The 21667-nt window shown below is 50.2% G+C and overlaps 1 protein-coding gene across 4 annotated transcripts in view; it reads left to right on the forward strand.

The window, feature by feature from the left end:
* FGF12 (fibroblast growth factor 12) overlaps positions 1-21667 on the forward strand; it is a 167088-nt gene that overhangs the window by 86774 nt on the left and 58647 nt on the right. The window lies entirely within an intron of this gene.

Below are 21667 nucleotides of genomic sequence, written 5' to 3' on the forward strand. Positions count from 1 at the left end.
CGGAGATAGACTGCAGCTAAGCTGGAGGCTTCTTCTCCTCTCCTCTGTTCGCCCCTTTGGCCGATGACGGGCAGGCAAAGCCGCCGAGCTGATGGCATGCCGTCATCAGAACAGGGTCGGCTGCAGACCTTGGTTAGTCCCCGCGCTGTTTCTTGCTTGTTGTTTTGCCTGGTTTTCGTGGTGTCGCGGATTGCGCGATGTCCCCTTGGTCGGTTAGTTTAGGGTCCCAGTAATGTGCGAAGCCGAGCCTGGGTGAGCGAGGCACCAGGCGGAAGGCGCTGCGTGCGCAGAGCCCAAGGAGGGTCGCGCGGGTCGCCCCGGGGTCCTCCGGCGAACGCCCCCGGTCCGGCCACCCTGCTTGCTCCTCCCCCGCAGCAGCTGCCACTGACCACGGAGGCTTTACTGGTGCCCTTGATTTATTCAGCCTTTACCTCCTCTTTGGTTCTGGCACACAACGCGAGCCGTCCTGGGGAAGGAACTGGCTGCATTCACACAAGGAGTTTTAGTTTTTTAGTGTTTTATGGGTTTGGTCTGTCATGCAAACCGAGTCTGCTCGGTTGGTCAAGGGTTTGGGGTGTTCTAGGAATCCGGTGACTTCATGAGGAGGTGGGCCGTTATGCTACTGCCCTTTGCAACATACTCCCTGGATTGCTGAGTCAGGGTTCCATCCAACTGTATTCCAAAGCTACACAATGATGGCTTGCTTCTAAGCCAGGAGAAAGTGTCCCCCTCCCGGTTTTCAAGCCCAGCTTCTTTCCGAGTGGAGCCCCTGCCCCTCTGCCTTCACTGGGGCCTCACCAAGGCCAGTTTTTCCAGTTGAGGGTTTGCGCAGTTTGCAGTTTGCTGCACTTTTACACAGAAGTAAATAAAATGGTGCATCCAGTTGCCATTTTAACCTGGCCAGGCCCCCCACAGCAGCTGACCATGTGAATGGATAGAGGTGACCCAGCTGGGACGGGGACACCCAAGTGTCCTCTTGAGCCGCCGTTGGATCAGCAGAGTTAACTTTCCGTGCTAACCTTGACCAGTTTTAGCCCTGATCTGTATTTTTGTGGTTTAGCACGTTGGGTCAATCTACTAGACTGATTTTGGGCAATTCAGTGGCGCTTGCTCTCCATGCTGGGTTTGGGGGGAGGGGTGGGTGATGTCCTGCCAGCTATGACATCATGACACAAAGGATACAGATGATGTCATTTGCATGATGGCATGCCTGCCATCATTGTGGTTTCCACCAGATGTCCATGCCTCTGTCAGTACAGTGGAAATACATTTCCTGTTGAGGCTAAAAAGGGAGCTTGGGAGTTTCTCATGCCTGGCTCTTGCTGGAGATCTTTGGTCAATTATTGGTCTGTGCCAGGTGCCCCTTCCCAGTCCAGGCTCTGTTTCTGACTAGATCCTGTTCCATTTGTGGCGAGTTCACCATCCATCCATCCATCTATCCATCCACACGGATCCTCTCCCTCCGTTGAAAAAGAAAGGGACGTGGCCTCTTTGCGCGGACCTCAGGTGTGTAGAGTGTGTGTGCAAGAACGGATTACTCCGCATACATCCGAGGTGTTTTCTCATCTAGGGACTGAGCATCTCCACTGGTAGTTAAGGGCAGGCTTCCCTGCTCTGAGCAAAACAGCTGGAATTTCTGGAGTGCAGCCGTGTGCAGTAGCTCAGCGTTGGTTGAAGGAGCTTGAGTTAACTTGAGGTCCCGTGTTTCTCTACACTACCAAAAATGGCTGACTTTATTCTTCCACTTTTGCTTTGCTTTGCTTTATTCTGCTTTGTTATTCCAGTGGGCAGTGCTTGTGCCAAACCCCAACCTGCTAGGTCCCTTATCCATGTTGCGATCCCTCCCTGGGTTGTGTCACTGCACAGCTGAGGCCTCTGCTCTGCTCGGGGTCTGAAGATAAGCCGCTTTGTGGCGGAAATGGTTTTGCTGTAGGGTTTTTCCCTGCAGGCTCAAAGATGGACAGGCCAAGGGGACCTTGGGTCCGACGTCACGTCTTGCTTAGGGGAAGGAATGTGTTTATATGGTTACATATAATGTGGCCCTTGGCCTTCGCCTAGCTTGGTTACAACATGCCAGTGGCTGCATTCATATTAAACATGTTGCGGTTTATTAGGGTTCACCTTGGTTCAGTATGCATGCCTTGTGTGTTGCACGAGCCCAGCCTGTTTGTTAGGGTGCACTGTATTGCAAGAACCAAGAAAGTGGGTTAATTCAGCACCCAGCTTAAGGATGTTGTGTGAATGTGACCTATCTGAACTTTCCTTTGCACTGTACTTGGGCAGCACTGGTTGCCATTATGATGATGCAACAGCAAGGGAGGTGTGCTGCCTTCACATAGTAGGATTATCCAGGCCAGGTGAGATGAGTTTCTGTGGCTTGGTAAGCTACTTCTAAACTTGGTTCAGTTCTGCTTTTTGTGGCTGTGTTGTATGAGCCCAGCCGGCACGGCTACCAGCGGGCCCAGTGTATTGTTAAGTGTGTGGTGTGAACCTAGATGGAAGAGGCAGGACTGTATAAACACCCATTTCTTCTCCTTTGCGTTTCACACCAATCCACGCCCTGCCGGAGGGAGACCGAAGGCTGCCTGGCGTCTCCATGGGGTGCAGGTGCTTCAAGACCAGGCGGGCTCTGCCAGTCCCCCCGCCCCCTGCTTGTCAGCATGCTGTCTGGAGAAGCCAGGGTTTCCTCAGCTTCACCCACAACCATAGCCAGCAGAGCCAGAGAGAGGTGTGTGGATTTGCCTCCCGCCTGTAGCCTGGCCTGGGCATAATTTCAGATTCTAAAAAGGTGCCTCCTTTTGTGTGTGCGGCGTAGAGAGGGTATGCAGCTTTGCCGGATGTTAGGCCAGGAGGAAGACGATCCGTGATTCACCCGAAGGCGAGTGGGGTGGGGGGAGGCGGTGTCCTCTTGTTTGAATTTGGGAAAAATCTTCTCACCCCCAACAGTGCTGCTGCCGGTTGGCTGGTGGCCCTGGGCTGTACATGGATGTTTTGCTCAGCCCTGTGGCATGTTGCTTGGCGCCCGTCCTTGAGCCCTTAGGAAGGGTCCCCTGCATGGACCTTCTGCCTCAGTCTGTGCGTAGTTCCAAGTACCCCCTCCCTCACCCCAGGAGAGAGACTGGGCACCGTGTGTTCCCACAGTATGGGGCAGACACGTTCTACAGTCTTTCTCCTCTGCCGTGTTCAGGCGGGGGCTGGACGGCCATCTGTCTGGGATGCTGGAATTTGGACGCCCGCCCTGAGCAGGGAGGGGTGGCGCTCCCACCATTTCAGAAAGGAAAGTGCTGTGCAATTCTCAGGTGCTTTGCACCCCCCCTCTGGGGAAAGCATCTGGCTTCCCTCAAGGTGAGCTACCACTGTAAGTGTGGTACAGAAGGTGGCACAGTGGGATTTCTCTTCCCCAGTCGGAGATAAAGACTCCTGATTCTTTGTCAGTGTTGCATGGAATCAACATCCAGGCTCAATTCAAAATCTGTTGGCTGTAAGATCCCTGCCTGCCCCCTCCCACACCTCCCCGCCTTGTGTCCAGGTTACAGTCAGCTCCAGAGATGCATTTCTGAATGGGGCAGTGTCCTAAGAGGTAAATGGCAGGCAACCCTAGCAAGCAGTCCGAACTGGAAGTGGGGCTGGGCCCCGCTGCCAACAGACATTATTCCAGCCCTGGAAGAGGGCTTTGTGGGGGGGGGGGGGCTGCCAGTTTAGTTCTAAGGAGTTCTGTGCATGCATGGGGGGAGGGAAAGAAAACCCGGACCAGACTTTAATTACCTGGAAGTTCCCCAGAGGCCTAGTCAGTGCTATGGAGCGAATGTCATGCCTGTGTCTGCCAGGTGGTATCCAGGACCAGGAACGTCCATACCAACATGCCCTCTGATGAAGGAGGAGAAGAGCAGTCTGGCTATGAACTGAACTGCCCCAATAGGAGCTTTTGTCATTTTGGTGATATCCCCTGGAAGGTCACAGAAGAGACAGGTGTCCCTTGCTTCCGGCTCCCCATCCAAGACTGGTCTTGTGCCACAGGTATAAGGGATGGCAGAATCGTGCAGCAAGGAACAGAGAGGGCTGGGGGAGATGAGAGGCAGGGAACGCAGAGGCAACCAGCAAAGGGATCAGGAGATGCAGCCGCCGCCGCCAAATGGTGACTCACTGCAGGTTGGGGCACAGAGGTATTGCATGCTGCATCCGATGTATGGCACAGGGGCCGCCCTTGGCTGTCTTCGCGCAACATGGAGGACGGGTCTCTGGAGGGTTACTGCCCTTGAAGACTCCGTATTACCTGTGCGTTGGAGGCCCCGTGGCACCAGATCTCAGCTGCAGGGCAACAGAGATGGGTCTTGACTCCTGGACCAGGTTGGGCCTCAGTTCTTACACGCACACATCCAGGTTAATTAAAAAAAAGATGCTTATTTTTGGTTTGGCACAGTATATTGAACTAACCCAGACTGTTTGATTAGTTTCAGATTGACCAAGTTAATCAAGTTGCCCAAAAGCAGCCGGTGTGGTTGTTGGAAATAGGTCGTATTGCTCTGGTTTCTGCATTTACTAAACCTTTTTATTTTGCCCAGTCCCATCTTCCCATTTTCTGCTGTCTGGCTTTGGTAGAAAACCAATTTCACTGCATAAACCGGTAGAACCAAATATTATTGGGCAGCAAGAGAAGAGCATTTCTGTTCCCTGCTGCAAAAAATGTTTCTTATTTATGGCCTTTCTGGCTTTTTCTGTGGGGCAGACCCATCCTGTTGAGAGAAGAGATGGCTTGGCTGAGTGGTGACACCTGGTGTATGGAGGGTCCTGGGTTAGTCTGGTCATTGTGGCGAGCAGGGACTGGGCGGGGTGGTCAGGGCACTTGCACTTGGCCCAGGGCCTGCATTTAGCAGACACAGCGGGTGGCATGTTGGGATTGTAGTGCCCGTCAGCTGGAGAATTGGTGTCTTGGGAATAGCTAAGGCTGAGCTGCAGGCTCAGTGGTCCTGGTGGGCAAAAGCAGTGGAAGGACATTTCGGGCTTGTTGCCTGGGCTGTTCTGGGAAGGGGACATCAGCCCATTCTCGGCCAGGGAGGGACCTCTCTGGGTTTGTGATGGAGCTGAGGTCCCAGGCAGGGGTGCTTTTGGTCCCACCCTCCTCTTGTGGCATGCTCCTTCCAGCTCAGGCGGGAGAACGGCCTCCTCGGCCCCCTCCCTTTGCTTCATCTGCAGGTCTGGAGGGGGAGTGGCCAAACTGGACTTCAGAGCGGCTGGAAGCCAGGAGACTTCCTCAGGACCGACAGCTTCCCAACTGCTAGAATTTTTCCTGGGCGGCTCTGTGGGCCTCCCGCCTTGCGTGTCGGGGGCTGAGGTGCAGCATCCATGGGCAGGAAGTGGCAGCCAAGGGTGAGGCCTTCCGTGGCATTTGGTTCCGCTGGGGATCACGCTAGTTCTGCAGTGCAGGCCACTTTTGGAGGGGACAGGAAGTGCACACCAACCAGGGCCCAAGGATGGCTGTAAATTTTGTGAGAATTTTGTACTGCTGATGAGCTCTTGGCCCACAGACAGAGGCCTTGTTGCCAGGGAAGCCGGGGGGGGGGGGGAATGGGGGTGAGGAGCTGGCCCTTCTTGGAAGGGTGTATGTGTGAAGACTTGGGGGTGGGTGCCATGTGTTCCTGGAGACTTAAAAGCCTTTGCATGCTGAAACATTTCAGATGCGGGAGATTATTCTGGAGCCGCCAAGTCTTTAGACGCCAGCATGGAACGCCTCCGTCCTGTGCTTGGTCCTGGCCAGCCTTCCTGTGCTGGAAGGGGACTTGAATGACCCTCAGCCCTCTTACCCCCATTAACAATAGCATTCGCCTCGATCCAGCAGCTCCTGAGAGTTCACTGGACATAATGCGATTTAAGTCATGCTGCATTAGGAGGGCTGGAGTAGGCGATCTTTGTGGCCCCTTCCAACTTCACAGTTCTACACTTCTGTGGTTTAGGGCATAACTCTTACAGCTGGCTTGTAAGGTAAGCCATGGTCATGCATTGGACGCCTCCTTAAATCAGGGGTGGGCATCTTGCAGCATCCCATTAATAATGTTTCCTGCTTCTCAAGGTTATCCTGTTGAAATTCACCCACTCTTAAGCTCTCCAAAAAGCAGCCCCCTCCCCCAAGCATACCCAAGGACGGTCTAGGGCTGTGTGAAGGGAACGGGATACTAGTGCTGCGTGGGGAACTGTTCTGGGCAAATTCTCACCACCCCCTGTGCCTGATTTTGTAGGGCAGCGGTGGGTTTTTTTTTTTTGAAACAGCATCCCCCCCCACTTCTCTGGAAGCAGGCTGGCATCCCATTTTGAGCAGGAAGGCAGGGGTGCCCACAGAGAGTGCCACATGCCCATAAAAAGGGTGTGGGTTTGATCATGCAGGCTTCATCCTGACCTTTTTCATACACCCCCCTGAACGCTGCTGCTGGGCCCCTCCAAAGTTTTTTCCAGAACAAAGTGACAATTGGCCTTATTTTAAAAGTGGGGGGGGGGAGGAGAATTCTGCAGAACAGATTCAGAATGATCTGTCCTGCCCAGATTGTCCCCAGTTCTTGCCAGGCCCCATGAGGCATGGCGCCCGTTGCAGTTGGCAGCCTCAGCTCTGCTTCCCCTGGTGAAGCCAAACGGTGACCAGCAGTGCTGAGGGGGGCAGCAACAGAGGCCTCCCCATACCCTGCCAGAGAAACGGATGCATGTTGCCTGACCCTGGAGGCAAACTGTAAATCCAAAATCATGCGTAGATTTAAATCAAGTGAGAAAACCTACTTATGCTACTGAATCCATGAAACGCTGAATTAGATTCCAGTGGAGATCAACACACACACACACACACACACACACACCATCCCTGGCATCTGGGATTCCTTGGCCAAAGCATCGGGACAGCAGATTTAATGGTTAGCAAGTCATGAAGCATCTGAGGGTGAGAAAAAGGATTGTCCAGTCTGGTTCCCTGCAGACACCCAACAGCTCCCAGTTCGCCCAGCTCGTTACGCTGCGGTCCCAGCCCATCCTGTGTTTTGGGGAGGCACTCTGGAGGCCTGGAAGGGTGAGGGAGCGGAGCATTGCACGGACAGGCTAAGAATATTGCCCTGTCCAGGCTACCCAACCAGGTTTCCCCAGAGCTGGCCCAGTCCTCCATGGCTGAGGGCCCTGGGGCGGCATGGAAGATGCATTTCCTGAGTTGCCGAGCACAGACTCCTTTTCCGTGGACACTGCCCTGTGCAGCTGCTGGGGAAAAGGGTGCTGTGATATCAGATGGTGGGCCTGGCGTCCCACAGTGGTGAGCCCCTCCTGACCCAGCCCGGCTCAGCCCAGATTCTTCCGAGGGGCTGAAAAGGCTTCTGCTTGCAGGCTCTGTAGAGGGATAGGATTGGCTTTGCCAGCCTCTTCACCTCCACGCCCCGCAGTGGCAGCCACCTTGCCTGCCTTGTGGCTTGGCATGTCCCCGGAAGGCCCCAGGACCAGATCTCTTCGGAACCTGCTTCTTCCGTATCTGCGTTTCGCCCGTCTACACACACATTCACTCAGAGAGCGTGCAGCGTCCTCTCGAGTTCTCCCTGAATTGGTTTTCTTGCTCCTGCAGGAAGTTGGAGGGCATATTCAGGGTTTTCCATCCTGCTTGTCTTCCGCAGGTCTCCATGGGGGGCGGGCTGCAGGGGATTTCTCCCAGATGCTCTCCTGGCTTCTGTTTTGCTGCCTTGAGCATGCCTTGGGACTTAAGAGGGAATAAGCAAACAGCCTTCTTTCCGTGGCTACCAACTCAGGGTATCAGTTAAATGAGAAATCTGGAGACCTTGCATGAGTTTGACAGGGTTCACACAACACCCTAAGATAATGACTGGGTTTCCCCCAGCTGAACTCAACCCAACCCCACTAATTTGGTGACTTGATGCAAATCTAGAGGCTGCCTCTGTACAACAGGCTTGGTGTAACTACAGAATTAACACATTTTCTGGCTTAGCGCAATACATTGAATAATAAACAGATTAATGGGCAGAGCTCACATAGCGCCCTAAACCATAAAACAAGCCAATAAACCACCCCCATCCCCCAGATCAAAATTCACCAAGATGAGCCTGTTGTGCAAATGTACTACTAGTCTTTTCCTGCCCTGTTTAAACATGTTGTAGGAAGACAGGAACTAATTCCGTGGTCGAGGTAAATACACTGTGCAGACAGCCAGTGTATGTGTTTGCACATGTCTATGTCTTGGAAGCATGAGCCATGCAAAGGATCAGATGGGGATCTTCATGCGCATACGCACACCCACACGGCTTATTCACATTGCAAATCGTTTGCTTGCAATTGTGAGCCTCAGAAGGAGCTGTTGCAGTCTGGGGAAACGGCCCACGGTGTCTCTGCTGCTCAACTCACTCGTGATTCTCTGCTCTGCTGGACAGTGCATTCCTGAGTATTCACATTCACACATGGCATGGCTCTGCTCTTGACTGGTGCATGGCTGTGAAAGAGGAAGCTTCTGAAATCTGAGCCAAGAGCCTCAGAAGCATGGCTGGGACCGCCACCAAACCATCTGGCGTGGGTGTGTATTTTTCTGCTTCTCTGGGCAAGGCGAATGAGCCTTCCCCAACCAAATGCCCCCAGGTTGGTCACACTACAAATCTCATTGTCCCCTGCCCAGCATGACAGACACAGGATTGGAAAGTTAACAGAGTGGAAATGGTCTTGAGGTGAATAGAATATTTGAGACTATGCCTCACTTGCTTTTAAAAGCGCTGATTCTGGATTGTGCACTAACTGGGTTGTGATTGCTGTGTTTGAAAAAGGAATATAAGAGCTGGAAAAAATGCAGAAGAGAGGAGGGCTTGTGCATCTTCCCTCTGAATGCCTGGGGCTTTCGGCTTGGGAAAAAGCAGCTGGGAAAGTCGTGGTTGGGGTGCATCAAATCAGCCTGGAGGGGAGAAATGTTTATCCCACTCTTGAAACACCGGGGTTGGGGGCATCTAGAGAAATAGACAGGAAGGAGGTTTAGAGCAGACCCCAACCCCACAGACTTCTTCACCCAGCGTGTAATTATCCTGTGGGATTTTTTTACCATGAGCCATGGCCAGTACTTCAGACAGGCCTGGGTCGATTCATGTCTACAGGTCTGTTAAGGCCTGCTGGTCTTGGAGACTCACTGTCAACTTCAGCGTGGGGTTGGGGCAGCCTGCCTCCAGGTCTGCCTAAGAGCAGAAGCAGCACCCTCCTGGACTGGACCCCTGGCCCAGCTAGTCTGGCAGGGGCCAGCCAACTGCCCAAGGATCTCCAGTTGCAGAGGAACAGTGGCCAGAGGGCGGAAGGCCTCCATCTCTTGCCTGCAGCACTCCAAAGGAGGCATCTGGTTGGCCATGGTGGAGAACAAATTGCTAAACTAAGGTGGGCTTGGCCTGATCCTGCAGGGTTGTTCTTGCATTCTTTGGGATCCAAGCAAATTTCCTTTTCAGAATGTTCGTAAGAATCCTGGCCAACGGAAGACCATTCTGCTAATTCGGGAAGGTCTCCTGTTAATCAAACATGAGCTATGCAGTCCAGTCCTGTGCAGGAGGTGGTCCTCTTAACGTTTAGGGAGAACAATCGTTTTTTCAAAAGAGGCCACACCAGAAGATTAAGTCTGGTGTCTAAATGTTGGAGGCAAGAAGGGATGAGAGGGTGCTTCCTGCAGTCTGGCCCAGTTCTGAATCTTCCACTTGATGCAGTTGATAACTCAGCTCTTTCTAAAAGGTGCCTGGCCGATCCAAGTTCTGGTTGGAACATTCATGCCATTTCTTCTTGGATGTAGACCAAGCAAAGCATTCAAGAAATACCCTTTGAGCAGCCCGTGAGCAGAAGACAGAGAAGGAGTGTTGGTGCTGGGTGTCTGTTTAAAAAAGAGGTCTCCGTTGGTGTAACCCTGCGTTTGTGTCCTCTGCCACAGCGAGCCCATTTGTGCGTCGGGCCTCCAGGAGAGGTGTAGACATGGGGGTCCTTGTGTTTGTGGGCCAATTCCTTGGCCTCCCTGGCTTTTAAAAGTAATAGTTTCTTTTAGTCAACATTGAATCAAAGGGGAAGCTGGCTTGCTGCAAAACCACGTCCACCGTCTTAGTGTCCTCTTGCTTTGCAAAAATGCCCCCGGGCCCCGCAGGCATCCTTAATAAAAATGGCAGGTGGCTACAACTCAGGGCTTTGCTTGGAAACGTGCCCCCCTGCCCAGAAAAAAGGCAAAGGTAAGCTGCAGTGGTGGGGGCCATTCTGGGGAGGCTGGGGGGGGAGGGTGTGGTTTGCTTGTGCTATATCAGCTGCTGCATATTTTGTTCTTTGGCTTTTTTAAAAATGTATGTGGTTTATGTGTGAGCTAACGGGGTTTTGCCTGTGTAAGAGGTGTGTGTGTGTGGTATAGAGGGTTTGCCTGACGTGTGTGTGTGTGTGTGTGTGTGTGTGTAGATAACTATGTATTTTTCTGAATTTTTTAGAGCTTTGTTCAGGCAAATCCTTGGGGCTTGGACCTATTTCTGCCATGTATTCCAATTCTAAGGCAGTGTCATCTTTTAGCCTTGCCCATTTTTCTTTTAACAGACCAGTTTGCTCTAGTAACCGTTCTGTGCCTGGATGAGCACGCCCATGGCTACCATGTTGTGAGGTTGCCTGCAGCATGTTGGAGGCACACCCCCTGGCCCCAGAGGGAGGGAGGTCTCTGCCTGGGTTGCCCTGCCTGTGATGGGACATTGGCGGTTCGCTGCCTGTCCTGGGTCTTTGCTGCGGTGATGCCACAGATCCGTTCAGCCCATTCCAACATTTGGGCTGCAGGCGGGGTGGGAGAGAACAAGAAATTGCGATGGGAATGGAAAGTCACTGTGCTGAGGAGGAAGGTTGGGTGGGTGAGGGGGGGGGTCTCAAAAGAGATTTGGGAAGAGCTGCCCGCAAGCTTCTCCCGCGTAAAGGCACTTTGGAAGTTGGAAGGGTGTGAATCGTTTGCCAAGCAGGCATTGAAGCCAAAGAATCATTTAATTTCCCAGATGGAACTAATCAGATTATAGGGGCATAAAACCTGCCAGTTGACATTTGGGGATTTTTCCTTCTTGGCTTCCACAGGCAGGACTGCAAATGGGGTGGTGGGTGGGGGAAGCAGGGCATGTGCCCCAGGTGCCACGCTGGGGAGGGTGCCAAAATGGGCATGGAATCCATGTTTGCCCTGGGTGACGCAGACCTTAGTTGTGGGCCTGTCCACAGGCTCTTGAGAGGCCCCCAAAGGATCACAGTAGCCTCTCTTCCGTAAGCATCTTCTGGGAATGTTGGTCTGTTCCGTGCTTCTCCACAAAGAGCACTTGGAGGGATGGACAGCCGTTGCCCAACAGCCGGTTCTGCGGATGTCTTTTACTTATTCATTGAATTATCACCATTGCAAGGCATCTGCGCCACCTTCTCGGGATGGCAAGGCGGAAGGATTCTGACAGTTTCCCCAACAGCCTCTTCGGGCACCAGGGGTCACAGGCTGGTGAGAATTGCTCACACCACCGTGACAGTAACCAGGTTGGACTGGGAGCCTAACATCCCCCTTAGGGAGGGTCTCTGGTCTTAGTGTGCACATTAAGTTCAGCATTTCCTTGCCCTGAGTGGTGACTGTTGGTCTTGGGAACCCTTTTGGCTTGTGTGTTCACTCCTTTTAAAGTCAAAGACCCATGTTTGCCTATCTCTGTGTGAGGGGTGAAAGGCTCACAATGCCTTGTGGCATTCGGAGAGTTTAGAAATCTCTCTGGCTGATTCTTGGGGCTAAGCGGTGTGAACTGCTGGCAAAACGTTGCTTTAATAGCAGGGAGACTTAGAGAATTGGATTCCTTTATGTGCTGTTTCTTTCATCAGGAGGAGCCCAGAGCTTTTCTGACCACCAGAGACCTGATTTTTGGCTACTGTAGACTAATATGGCTCTCTTACACTGTCTACATCACAGCTGGCTGGGGAATTCTGGGAGCTGAAGTCCACATGTCTTAAAGTTGCCAAGGTTGAGAAACACTGGTCTCGATGGACACAATCTGAAGATCCCAAATGAATCCTGTGGTATTCAGGAGGAGCAGTTGTGGACTTTATTCTTAAAGAGGTTGCTTGCAGGGGGTGAGAGATCTCCTGAGCCAGTTCTGTTCCAAGTGACAGAAACTTGGAGTTTGGGGAAGGAGAGTGTGTTTTGTTTTCATTTTGGAAATTAAAAAAACAGTCCCCTCAAAGTGTTCCATTGGTATGGGTGAGCTGGCCGTATTCCCTCAGAACATACCCCAAGATGGCTGGAGCATCTAGTTTCAGCCTCGGAACAGAATCCTAGAATACTTAAGTTTTGTTCAAACTGGTTGTGTTTTACTCCCCCTCCATGGGTCCTTGTCCTGTGGATTGCAGAGCTGGCTCTCTGATGTGGGCTCAGCAGCTGACCTGCTGCCCATGGAGGTGACCCAGTAGGAGATGGGTGGTCCCCTGCTTTTGCTGCTTGCCCAGGTTTTTAAGAAGCTGGGAGCTGTCCAGGCATCGGGCAGGGCACACTGTTCGTGACTGGTGGGCAACACTGAGCTCAGGTTTGTCTGAAATGGTGCCACATATCAAGTTCCCGGGCTACATAGGGCTGATGCTCCTGGCCCAGGAATGTGTGGCTGCTTCTCTTGAGTGAGTAAAAGCAGCAAAGGTACACCATGCAGATGGTGAAAATGCCCTGTTTTGTTGTATTGGCCGTTGTCTCTGGTGGGGACTGGCCTGGTCTGAAACCAGGCATTGTGTAACTGGGCCCCAAATTAACAGGATGTTGGCACAGTGACCTCTTCCCATGCCTCCTGGGGCCTTGTAGACCCATTCAGGGGACCAGGAATTGGAAAGGAACTTTTTAAAATGAGGACCACTCAAGCTTCACATTAAAAGAGTGTTTGAAATTAGTTGCATTTGGTGTTCCTTTTTAAAAAATAGAGATAGCAACCACTGGGGAGGCCCATAATTATTGGGAGCACAGCAGGTGGGAAAGTGGAAATTTATCCCTTTCTTCCATTGCTCGCTTCTCATTGAAAGTAATCACTCTGATGAGTTCCTGTTTGTATAGGGAAAAATACCCTGCTGATGCCCGTTAGAACTTCCCTCCCATTACAGATACTATCTTCGGAGGTATAATTTTCATCTGAAGGACACTTCCCTGATAATTATCCAGGTCCTCTTTGTCTTTTAATAACCTGCATGCTGCATCTAGTCTGGCTGTGAGTGGACCCCCAGCTGTGGACACTGGCTCCAGCGGCGTTGTTTAGTCCTGCGGTCCTCCATCGTCACTCCACTGGGTTCCTTATGGGCAACGAGAGGATGAAAACTGGACTTAGCCCCGTGACCTGGAAGCAGCGGCAGACCATTGTTCCATGTAGTTGCAAGCAGGGTATCAGCCTTCCATGCCTCTCCTGAAACACTGAGACTCTGAGTTCAGGAATGCCAGGTTGTGAATCCCGAGACTTGGTATCCCAGCACAACTGGAAGGCCCTCCGTGGAGGGAAGTCGCACTACACGGTATCTGAAGTGCTACCTTGTGATTTCTGGTGATCTAACTCCACCAAAGAGTAGCCAGAAATTCTTTGTGGGATATACCTTTTGCAACAGTTTTGTCTCTGTCTCATACATTTCTTCTTCTCCTTGATGCCAGCTTTGGAATTTGCTTTATGATTAAGAAACATCTAATCTTTACCAATGCAGTCTCGAGCCCTGAACTAACACATCATTCTTTGCCTCCTTGGAAGCTGTCACTTACCCAAATTGCTTTTCCTTCTCCCCTGGTGATGCAGGTGGGTGGTAGAAACAGCTCTTTAAGGTGGAAGTGTAGGAATAGATCCCACGGCTTGGGGAATATGCCACCCAGAGGGAAAGGGCGGTGTGCCACCTTTGGTAATCTGATGGCTCTGGTGAGACTGCTTTTCAGGTGGTGGCCAAGTAAATCTCCAGCGGTCTTTGCACATCCCTGGGGATGGTTCTTCTGGCAAAGTGAAAACTAGAGTGTGCAATAAGACCTCCTTTAAAGGACTTAGCAAGCTTGGCTCTTGGAAACCACTTGAGATACTGAAGGGGAGCAAGTCAGACCGATGACAGCCTTTAGGGATCAGCTTGTAAGATGGAGAGGGTGGGAGACCAGCTTTAACACCAGGGGGATGCTGTGTAGAGAACGGTCCATCTGAATGAAGTTTGAGGGCTGGGACCTCTGCCTTCTGCTTTTTCAAAGCCAAATTCACATCTGTAGAGGAAACTGAAAAGATGAGGTGAAATGGTTGAGAACTTTAGATGCCTGCAATTTTCCAGCCACTGATTGGAGGGCATGAAAATATTCATGTTGCTGTCCATCTTCTACAACTGTGCCATTTGGAGTGTGGTGTTATAGCGGTGTTTCTCAACCTTGGCGACGTTAAGACATGAGGACTTCAACTCCCAGAATTCCATGGCTGGCTGGGGAATTCTGGGAGTTGAAGTCCTCATGTCTTAACGGCGCCAAGGTTGAGAAACACTGTGTTATAAGTTTCCAGAGTCATGATCCCACTTCTTCACCTGCCACTTTCGCAGTGCTGTGACATGGATATTGGGTCAGTTTTCAGTCTGCTGCCCCATAGAGGCTGCAGTAGTTTTTAGTAAGTATTTTCTAATTTCAGTGGTGGAGGCCTTGGGAGGTGACAATAATTAGTTAAGATATTTCTTGCTGTGATCGTACACCATGAAAATCTGAAAATCTCCCAGGATGTCTTATGTTCAGAGGGCTCTTTGTCAAGGCTCATGGGTAAACACAGGTGACAATGTCAGACCAGGCAGCTGAGTCCCCTCTGCAGGGCTGGTGTTCTTTCCTCTCTCACATTTTTCAGAGTCCTAATTGCACACTGAGAGCCAGTATGGTTGGTGGTTAAGGCCCCAGGCTAGAAACCCAGAGGCCGTGAGTTCTAGTCCTGCCTTAGGCGCAAAGCCAGCTGGGTGACCTTGGGCCAGTCACTCTCTCTCAGCCCTGGGAAGGAGGCAATGGCTAACCACTTCTGAAAAACCTTGCCAAGGAAACTGTAGGGACTTCTCTGGGCAGTCTCTGAGAATTGGACACGATTGAACGGATTGAAAAAAAAAATTGCACATTAACTGCAGGCCCCACCAAGAACCACTGAGTTAGAAAACTTGTCTGAAGCACGCAGGTAGGTCTTGGCTTTCTCCTTGGCATTTTTCTCTGTCCCTTTGAGAGTAAGGAAGGAGGTCTGCAAGGAGGTGGTGATAACTTCACCCTCCCACCCCTGGTGCCTTCCAAATATGTTGAACCTCAACTCCCATAATCACTAGTCCACACAGCCAGTCTGTGGCATCTTTTCTGCCGCTAGGGCCTCTCTGCGCTTCCAAGGGTTTGGCTGCTGCTTTGCCGTAACGGGGTTAAATCATCCTTTATGCCAATGCGATATTTCCTGCCTGGCATTCCACTTCCTCCCCTTTTACGTCTGCTCTGCTTAAGCTGGCGCCCCAGATTGGGAGATGGATTGATGAGTCAGTCGCATCTCTCTTCCCTCTCCTTATGCATCTGCACTTCAAAGAGGAGGAATAAAACGCTAGTGATTTGCTTCATGAAAGAGGAACATTCCCAAGAGCTTTTGAGGAGTGCAGGATCTTCCAAAAAGATTCCCTTCCCCAGGAAACAAGGGTCAAGCAGGCAAGACCTCCCCCGCCACCCCACTTAGGAGAAGTGCTAGCTGGGGAGGAGGTTCTGCATACCCGGACCTCAGTCTCCTGATACTGCTGGTCTCTCCCCAAACCAGCTCAAGTCAGCCGATGCCCTCAGAGTCTTGGATAACAGCTCACAGTTCTGTCTAGAAGGGCTGTGGTCAGGGATTATGGAAACTAATCCAGATATCTGGAGGGCCTTAGGTTGCCTGCTGAGCTGGGGTTCTTAAGAGGGAATCCCCTCCTTGGGATCCGACAGGACAGGCTGCCAGGGCTCCTGAAAGTGTGCCTGGATCCTTGTACACGGGGTGTCTGGCTTTAGTTTGCTCTCCCACGACTAATCTTGACACGTTTCTTGGTATTTCTAAGCACCCGGGTCTTCCTTCAGAAAATGTGAGCTTGTTGAAGCCCGCCTCTACCATTGATTTTACGAGCACTTTGGATCGATCAGCCCATTGGTGACTCCTCTGAGGTCTTAGTCAGGAGGGTAACCCTCCCTGCCTTTCTTCTGGGGATGTGGGGCATTGACTCTTGAGACCTCCTCTGCTGGAATCACATCCTTGGCTTCCACCTCCTTCATATACTAGGAAAGCCTTTTTAGTAAATTGTTGGCACGAGAGGCAAGAAACAGAAAACGTGAGGAAGCCTGGAGAGAGGGTTATAAAGTAACGAAGCCCTGGTTTGTGGAGGAGCTTCATTAGGAATGGGTTGCCGCCACTGATTTTATTTATTTGCTTATTTAATCAGTTTAGAGGCTGCCCAGGTCCTAATGACCCTGGTGGCTGACAATTAAAAAAGTAAGAACGAAGTCACAGGGAAAAAAAATTCCTAACAGGCCCAAAGGCAGACACAGACGCCTCAGACTTACCCAGCTGGGGCTCAGCCATCAACCTACCCCGAGGCCTGGCAGAACAGCCAGGTCCTCAGCAGCTTCCTGAACAGCATCACTGATGGCCTTGTTCCCACAACACCCTTCACTGGGTCAGAGGCGGTGGGGATTGACGTATTGTTGAAACATCAGAAAGGCGTTACTGGACCAGGGCAGTTGCCCCGGGGGTTAAATTGAATGCAGCACAGGATTAAAGCGACCCAACCAAGTTAGTCATGGGACTAACCCTAAGCCCAAGGTTCTTTGCCCACGTGGCATCCTGGGTGCTCTCTGAGCCTGGCTGTTTCCTTGCGGATGTTTCATGGCCAGACTAGGCAACAGCTTCAGTGCGAGGAGGGAGCGGGCCCTACTCTCTGCTTATATACACACCATGGTTTGTCCATTCTTCGCCCAGTTGGCCAAAAGCCCATCCGTGCAAGTTAAGAGTAAGTCCCTCCGACTGCAGCCTCTCCGCCGGTGCCGGCTTCCGAACATGGATGGGCTGCCGCCTGACTGGCCAGGGGGAAGGGCCCTGCGGCGCCACGAAGGTTTGCCAGGACTTTCCCGAGGCAGGGGCTCAGGGGATACCAGGCACCTCCTGGGGAGGTGGGTAGGGGTTGGGTGTTCTCCAGAGGGGTGTCAGTCGGCTTGTGGGTTCCCATAAATTGCTTTTGACTGGGTTGTGGCAGGCTGAGTGAAGTGTGCGGTGGGCGCAGGAGCCCGTGATCGCTAGGCAGACGTCACAGAAAAAGTTAACAACGGAGGGTGCTGCTGGATCGTGACGGGGTGCTCAGAGACATTTGCCTTTGCAGTCTGGCGCATGGGATTGGGTCCAGTGGCATGTGACCGAAGGGCGTTTTCTGCCCGAGAGCTGCCTCCGGCCCCCTGCGGGCTTCCTTTCCAGCTTAGTGTTGCTCGGGTGGCACAGATGAGACCGAGCAGCTGGGAGCACATCTGGAAGAATAATCCCACAGTCTTCTCCCAGCTTCCTGTGTCCCTTTGCTCAGCATAAGCCTCCTACCTCTTGGTTTTGTGGTGGAAGGAATGGCTTCTGTCTGAACCGATCTGGGCACACGGAAGGATCTCACAGATGTGTCCGCAGGGCACCATCTGTTGGCAGATGCTGGGAAAGCCTTTAGCCCAGGAGAGGTCAAAAAAGTCACACACCAAGCATTTCTATAAAAATAATTTATTTACAGAAAGCAAAAACAAAAGCAAAACATTTAAAGGACTTAGCCCCCTTTGGAGCAAGCCTTACTCGCTACATATCGGCAGTGAGAAAAAAAAGGAAGTGAGAACAAGTCCGGGCAGGTCCTCCCCTCCCCCAGGCTATTTGCATGAAGCACGTGCGAGGAGACAATCTAATACAACCCCTTCACCTGGCCAAAATGACTAGGCACATATAGCAGTCTTAATCTGTTAGTAGGAAAACCTCAACACTCCCTTTTTTACACTATAGATTAAGTTGCAAACCAATCTTCTGACTTTATATGTCTTTCCATTCACATTACTTTACCATTATCTCCCCTTTGGTTTAACAGAAAGCTACCATCCTTGTCTCTGTGTACTTCCAAACCTAGGTAATTGGTCACAACTCCAAGGCTTTTTAATATGAAATGGCTTTTCATGCAGGCTTCAAAATCAAGCCTTTGTTTTTCTGTTGATGTGAACAGCAGCAAATCATCAACATAAATGCACAGATACATACAGCCTTGTTTGTCCTTCTTCATATATACACAGGGATCTGCTTTTCCTTTTTCAAAACCAAAATTCTGCAGTTTTTCATCTACTTTTTGGTTCCAGGATCTAGCAGCTTGTTTTAACCCATAGATTGACTTCTGCAGTTCACAGACTAGATTCTCCCCTTTTTCATAGCCAGGGGGTTGCTGCATGTATAATCTGTGGTCTAAATCACCATAGAGAAATGCAGTTTGAATGTCATAGTGGTTAACTGACATTCCCTTGAGTGCAGCAACTTTTAACAGTAATCTAATTGATTCACCTTTAGTAACTGGTGCAAAAGTCTTGTCAAAGTCTAAATCTTTCCTTTGAGTGAACCCTTTTGCAACCAACCTTGCTTTATATTTTTGGATTTTGCCATCAGCATCCCTTTTCAGTTTGAAAACCCACCTACAACCCAGACAGCGTTCATTGGGAGGTAGATTTACCAGTTTCCATGTTTTATTTTCTTTCAAGGATGCTAATTCCTGTTGCATGGCAGAATGCCAATTTTGTGCAATCTCTGGTGGTAAAGCATTCACTTGTTCTAAAGACTCAGGTTCTGTGAATATGTGAAAAGCCTTTATTGTTTCAGCCTGAAAACGTGATGGAGGAACGCCTTTATTACTCCTCTGAGATCTGCGAGGTAATACAGGGCTTAAATTTTGACTCCTATCACTTTCCTGAGAAGCATCTATCTCATCAGACAGATCTTCAGTTTGCTTTTCTGGTTTAATGTCCTCATCAGGCAAAAGATCACCATCAGCAAGTCCTTGCTGTTCTCTTGTGGTGGTCAGTTCAACTGGAGAGCTAGAATTTAATCTCCCCCAGTTTTGTTCAGCAAAAGAAGCGCTTTTGCTAATTATTAATTTCTCTCCCATTATGAACCTGTAGCTCCTCTGGCTTTGTTCATAGCCAACAAAGATGGCTTTCTTTGTTGTGGGGCCTCCTTTCCTTCTCTGTTGTTTTGGAATGTGAACCCATGCAGTGCTACCAAACACTCTAAGATGGCTTACCTTTGGTTTCACACCATAAAACAAATGGAATGGAGTGTCCTGAATCATAGAGTTATACAACCTGTTCTGAACATAACAAGCAGTGATAAAGCTTCTCCCCAGTACTTAAAACATAATCGTGAATCTTTTAACATGCATTCCATCGCATTTTGCAAGGTTCTGCCCTTTCTTTCAGCAACACCATTTTGCTGAGGGGTGTACGGGTTAGAAAGAATTTGTTCTATCCCTTTTTCCACTAGGAACCTTCTGAATTTGTGAGAAAGGTATTCTCCTCCTCTATCACATTGGAGTGCAGATACAGGCCTAGGGAATTTTCCATTTGCCCATGTCACAAAACTTTTAAATTTCTCAAATGCCTCATCTTTATGTTTTAAGATGTAGATAAATGTGTATCTTGAGAAATCATCAATGATGGTCATTGCATACCTTGCTTGTCCAAGACTTGGAGCAAAAGGACCAATAATATCAGAGTGTACAATTTCCAAAGGTCTAGTTGTAACTCTGTCACTGTGCTTACTCACAGGAGCTTTTAGTGTTTTGCATTCTTTGCAAACTACACAGTCTAGGTATTTATCACAGGGTTTTATCTTTAGGTCAGCACACAGCTGTGGCATTTGTGCTAATATACTTGAAATTAGCATGACCAAATCTCCTGTGCATCAGGTGTACACATTGGTCATGATATGGTGTGTTGCCAACTGCAGCCTTGCAGCTTGGCTTCCTTGCATTTTGCACAATGTACAAGGAGTCTTTTAACATACCAGTAGCACACAATTTCCCATGTTTACGTATCTCACAACCATTTTTCTTAAATGTTATGATATACCCTGTTGCAGCCAATTGTGCCACAGATAAAAGGTTTGATTGTAAATTTGGCACATACAACACACCTTTTACAGTTTCTCCTAAGCAGGATAAATACAAGTCACCTTGTCCCATAATTTTGGTCACAGACCCATCAGCCAAAGATACACTTTGTCTTTCAGTTTTAGACAGTGACATAAAAGAGCTTTTACAATTACATAAATGACAACTGGCCCCAGAATCTAACACCCATACATCAGAATTACCCTTCCCAGCAACCTGTGTAATTTGGGTTGTCTGAAGAGCCTTCTTCTGTGTTGCCCTTGTGTTCTTCTGCTCTGTCTTTCTACTCTTGGGTCTCATGGCACAGTCTCTTTGCAAATGTCCAGCTGAACCACAAGTGAAGCATCGCTGGCTTGCTAGTGCTGTGGCCTCAGGTTCCTTTCCCTTCTTTTCCCTCATTTTCTGGTCTTGCAGCTTTCCAGAAGAGATGGGGGGGGATCTTTCCTCTCTCTTCTCCCATTCAGCGAGTAAGCGCTGTGTAACATACGATGGGGTGAGGTCTGCTTCAGGTATAGCCTCCAGGGTACAAATCAGCGTGTCCCACGTTGCATTTAGTGAGGACAGGAGGATATAGGATTTTGTGAGAGGTGTAAATTCCATTCCTCTCTCCTGCAACTCAACAAACAGCTGCTGAATATAATGCAGGTGCTCAGGAAGGCTATCTCCTTCTGCAAGGTAGGCTCTGTACAGCTTTTTCGTCAGAGTAACTTTACTCCCTGCTGTTGCCTTTACATATAAGTCTCTCAAAGCGTCCCAAAGTTGCTTTGCAGACTGCATGCCTCGCACGTGGACTAGCTGATTGTCCTCAACTCCCAAGATAATGGTGGCTCTAGCCCGCTCATCCTGTCTCAGCCATTCAGCACTGGGATTTTGGGGGGTTTGCTCACCAATTGGCAGCCAAAGATCCTCTCTGCGAAGATACATTTCCATCTTCAGGGCCCAATTCAAATAGTTGGTCTCTGATAGGTGCTCCAGAGGCATCGCTGAGGGCTGGGAGGTAGCCATGGCTTCTTCCTTCTTTTGCAAGTCACCTCAGCTGGCTTCTTTGTCCTGCAGACCGGCAGTTGCTGGAAAATCTCCAGGTGGCTCCAAAGAAAATCTTCACAGGTCTTTGCTACCTGCCTTTAAATTGTGCATGAGGTGTGGAGTTGATCTCTCTTTTCTCTCTGGGTTTTACTGCGTTGTTTACTGGGCACATAATCTGTTGGCAGATGCTGGGAAAGCCTTTAGCCCAGGAGAGGTCAAAAAAGTCACACACCAAGCATTTCTATAAAAATACTTTATTTACAGAAAGCAAAAACAAAAGCAAAACATTTAAAGTACGTAGCTCCCTTTGGAGCAAGCCTTGCTGAGCTACATTTCCAGCAGAGAGAAAAAGAAGAAGTGAGAAGACAAGTCCGGGCAGCTCCTCCCCTCCCCCCAGGCTATTTGCATGAAGCACGTGAGAGGAGACAATCTAATACAACCCCTTCACCTGGCCAAAATGATTAGGCACATATAGCAGTCTTAATCTGTTAGTAGGAAAACCTCAACACCATCTACC

The sequence above is a fragment of the Candoia aspera genome, chromosome 6 (genome assembly GCF_035149785.1).
Source record: "Candoia aspera isolate rCanAsp1 chromosome 6, rCanAsp1.hap2, whole genome shotgun sequence".
Lineage (NCBI taxonomy): Eukaryota > Metazoa > Chordata > Lepidosauria > Squamata > Boidae > Candoia > Candoia aspera.